The sequence below is a fragment of the Salvelinus sp. IW2-2015 genome, unplaced genomic scaffold (genome assembly GCF_002910315.2).
Source record: "Salvelinus sp. IW2-2015 unplaced genomic scaffold, ASM291031v2 Un_scaffold16323, whole genome shotgun sequence".
Classification (NCBI taxonomy): domain Eukaryota; kingdom Metazoa; phylum Chordata; class Actinopteri; order Salmoniformes; family Salmonidae; genus Salvelinus; species Salvelinus sp. IW2-2015.
The window spans coordinates 1,362,522-1,367,106 of record NW_019957534.1 but is presented as its reverse complement, the minus strand read 5'-3'; the positions used below and the strand labels follow the sequence as shown (position 1 = coordinate 1,367,106).

The 4,585-nt window shown below is 40.7% G+C and overlaps 1 protein-coding gene across 1 annotated transcript in view; it reads left to right on the top strand.

Moving 5' to 3' along the window:
* Positions 1-1,270: 1,270 nt before the first annotated feature.
* The window catches only part of LOC112080413 (adhesion G protein-coupled receptor E3-like), a 13,298-nt gene continuing 9,983 nt past the window's right edge, over positions 1,271-4,585 (top strand). Inside the window, exon 1 of the mRNA XM_024146168.2 lies at positions 1,271-1,925. The gene's annotated coding sequence lies outside the window, so the exon portion shown is untranslated. The remainder of the gene's footprint in view (positions 1,926-4,585) is intronic.

Here is a 4,585-nt window from a genome sequence, read left to right as displayed (position 1 = left end):
AACTGAGTTATTTAAGTGAAAGTAATATTTTTCCTGTTTATTTTTACAGTGCTTGAGAAGGTATTTAAATTCAAAAATCATCTCGTATTATTTCCTCCATTCTAACTATAATACTTAAGTATGAGTTGTCCGTTTCTTTCAGAAATAAAGCACGACATCATCTGAAAGTAATCAGATAGATCATTGCTCACCCACAACATTGTTTTTTTTGCCTCTCATTAGGCTAGGCCTACAGAACTGCCCCACATGGTGTAAAGACTTCCAAACACCCAAACTGACTTAAAGCCCCAGTGCAGTCAAGAACATGATTTCCTGAGTTTTATGTATATTGAAACACTTTGAGTTGGAATAAGACTGTGAAATTGTGGACATTATGATATGCCTTTTAGTGTAAGAGCTGTTTGAAATGTCAGTCTGTTTGGTAGGATGACTTTTGGCTTGCTGGTGACATCACCAGGCAATAAATTATGTTAATAGACCAATAAGAAAGAGCGTTCCAAACCTGGGCTGTATCATAAAAATCCCCCATCCCCCCAAAAATAGCTTTTTGGTCTTAATTTAAGGTTAGGCATGAGTGTTTAGGGTTATGTTTCAAATCAAATTTTATTAAGAGAGACATTTTAGAAATAAGCGGGGTTTTATGACTTTGTGGCTGTAGTAACTAGTGACGACAAGTGCACAGAGAGAGATGCTTTTCAGGAAGACTTCGCGTTTTGTGTCAGCCAGATTTGAGAATGTATGTCTGCCCTGAAAACTTATCGTGATCATCATGAAGGACATAGTGTGTGATATTAATATCGTAAACCTAAAGTCTCCCACGCATTTGATCATGTTGCTTCTTAATTTTCAACAGGCTGTTTATCACACAAATGCTTGTTGCCATCATTATCATGACTTTGATATCTCTCTATTTCAATTAGATCTTGAAACTTCTCTCTTCATTGGTTAATCGACCTACCTTTTGACGCTAACATAAATCTAGATAATGTAGCCTTTCAATGTATTTAGGATGCTTGGCTATGGGGAGAATTCACTAGGACTTCGTCAGAAAATTATTGATTTATTGACAAATAGTCCCACCACCACTTGAAGAAAAACCCAGAGACCCTCTTCATTTTTGTGTCTTTGTGGATTACACTAAATGTTAAGCATTCAACCCCTTCCCGTCAATGCTGATAGAGAAGTGAGTTGTGAAGTTACAGGATATGCTGCTGCGGTAAATTTAAAATGAGCATAACGGTCAGACATCTTCAAAAAATCAAGAGCAAGACATTTTGAAAAGGAGAGAAAAGATACGTAGCAGTCTTCAGAGTGAAATATGGATTCTAAGTCTGCTTCTTCGTAAGGCAGCTGGTTAATGTGGCCTGTTGTTAAGAGTCTATACTGTGCATGTTGGTGTTTTAGAAATGTGTCCTCGTATGTCTGATCTTGGAGATAGACCCTCTACACTAAAGTCTAATTCAGGGATGGAACTCATGACGTGGTCTACGCAGAACTAAACTAATCAACCTGATGGAATTGTTATGCAAATGGTCTTCTCTTGCCACACAGTCATTCCTCTTTGTATTCGACTTACAAGAAATGCCCGTTGCTAGTTTATGGAAAATATTTTTACTTCCTTCGCTAAGCACATCCGTGAGGTCGCCAATGATTCTTTAGAACTAAAACCAAGCTGACATGTGACATTAACTCACCAGCTGTCAGATCATGGGAGCCATTCTTATTTATACTGATTGTGGGTCGGTCAATTTCCTGCTTTTTATTTGACCAACACATCGAGTCTGTTTAAAAAGATTTAACATATGCATGTGTGCAGTTCAACTTGTCTTTATGTCTCATTTAGCGCTACTCAAGGACCAAGAGTTACTAGATGTGCGAATGGCTTTTCTCACCGTATTCCAATCCAGGGTTTCTGATTGTCATTGGTCAATTGTGAGAAATATGTTATAATTTCCTGCGTAGTATTTTGCTTTAGGAATGCTGCTTAATCAGTAATTGTTGACCTCTGATAATCTCCAGCATTAAACAGACCCTGTTTGGGACCATTCAAAAATATTACTGTTTTATTTAGTGATATCATTCTTTCTAAATTCACCTCTTATGCTCCCTTATGTATGATATAAATGAGCTGACATCCATGTAAAAGCTATTCAACTTGCATACAACACCCATTGCGCGGATGCGAACTCTATCAATGCTATTTGGCCTCAGATTGCTTGGCTTTTGAATAGCGTGTAGGGTGTCACCAGCATCATCATTTAAAGTGACCTGTGTTATATGTGTTGAGGGATTATCACCCTCTTTGTCCACATACAATTTTAATTCAGTCTTTCATCTCCACTTTTACTTTTTTGCCCTTAACCATCTCCTTTCTCTAATTCAGAACATAGCGATGAGTGGTTTTGAGAGAACCAACATATTTTGTTGGGCAACGGGGAAATCTGTGGTCAACTAGGTGGGTAGCTACCTGTGCAAGTGTCCCACAGGATTCACGTAACTGACGGCAACAGGAAACTTCAGTGTTGCAGGTGAGAAACATTTCCTCTTGGTGTGTGTTGTATTGGGTTTTTTGCTAAATACTCTAAGGTGGCTACGCTTTTGTTGTCTCCTGTACTAGCCTGACTTGTACTGAAAGGCACCAAACCTTCTATGTCCAGGTTTTATTCTGTACATAGTGTACTGTAGAATGGTTAGAGGTAATATGTCTCCATATTTTTACTTTAGCGCTTAATTGTGACAGTATGAAACACGCCCGGACAGGGTTAAGGCTTTACTTTGAATTTATTAATTGAGAAAATATTTTCCTTGATCTTTTGAAATGTTGTAATGCATTTTTCCCACTATGCACATGCCCCCTCTCGCAGACTCTACAGGTTTGATAGTCTTGTCTCTGTTGAGAAACAACTGTTTGTGTTGAACAACTCTACGTTGTCTGGACCTACAAGACGCTGTCAACTGGAGATGGGCTCTTTGACAGTAAGTCACCACACCAGAAAACACCATGCAAACGCACACACACACGTACAAAACCCTTATGTTCTCTTCTCTAGTTACTGGTTAATACCACGGATGTTCTTCAACTGGACCTCCAAGTCCAATGGTCACCGTAGTTAGCAGTGAAGTGACTAAGTTACTGAGAACCATTGAAATCTCGATCAGACTGATCGCGTCCACTGCTGACAGAGAACATGACAGGTAGAGCAACTCAAGGTAACACACACACACTGAGCACACGCTGACCACATTTTACGCATTTACTGACCACCTCGCAGGTACCTTTATTGAACAGGATGGAAGACAGAGAGCTGGTTTCAAGCGTAGGGCGCAGCTGGTGTTTCCTTGTAAGGGACCACAGGAAGAGGCACGGTAGCTGGGTCAGTGGCTAGGCAGTAAGGTACTTACACAACAAATCCAAAAAGGCAACAGTACAGGCAGGGAAAAGACTAGTAAGTCCGGAGGATCAGGCAATAGGTTGATAAGAGTAAATCAGCAATAGGTTTGATAAGAGTATAAATTCCCGATAGGGCTAAAGTACAGGAGGGAATAGGCAACGGCAAAGTGACTAAGTTACTGAGAACCATTGAAATCTCGATCAGACTGATCGCTCCACTGCTGACAGAGAACATGACCAGGATAGAGACCAACCTCACAGGTAACACACACACACTGAGCACACGCTGACCACATATTTACCATTTACTGACCACCTCGCAGGTACCTTTATTGAACAGGATGGAAGACAGAGAGCTGGTTTCAAGCGTAGGGCGCAGCTGGTGTTTCCTTGTAAGGGACCACAGGAAGAGGCAGGTAGCTGGGTCCAGTGGCAGGCAGAAGGTCTTACACAACAAATCCAAAAAGGCAACAGTACAGGCAGGGAAAAGACTAGTAACGTCCGGGAGATCAGGCAATAGGTTGATAAGAGTAAATCAGGCAATAGGTTGATAAGAGTAAATCCGATAGGCTAAAGTACAGGCAGGGAATAGGCAAAAGGCATCGTTAGTTTTTTCCTGCCTCACTATCATACACAGGAGGATTMAATTACAGATGGGAAAAACAGAGCTCCCAATAGAAGTGTATCACAAAACAAACACCTCACAATGATGAGGTGCAAAGAACTGAACTAAATAGTGTGTGATAATGATATACAGGTGTGTGAACAGGTGATCAGAATTCAGGTGATTGGGATCTGGAGATTGAGCTGTGTTCAGGGGATCTACGTGTTTGGGAGTGTGAGTTGGAAGCAGACTTTACAGTACCACAGGAAGACCACAATCTGAGCACCTTACTGACCATAAACGGAGCTCTAACAAGCACATTRGATTGTGTCAACTTTAAAATATAATTAATGCAATATTGTGTTCAGTAATGGTGATTTTTGGTCTKTGTTGATTTTGTCAATATGTTGAAAAACAGAGGTTGAGATTATGGTGAGGAGAGAGAAGACTCCACCTAAAGGACCAGTCAGCCTGACCAATGAGAACACTCAACTTGACACCACCTGGGAGACGGTGGTCGGAGATGACCAGAATTACCCAGGTAGCCGCAGTCCTACAGTACCATTCATCTGCTCCAAATATTACTAAAG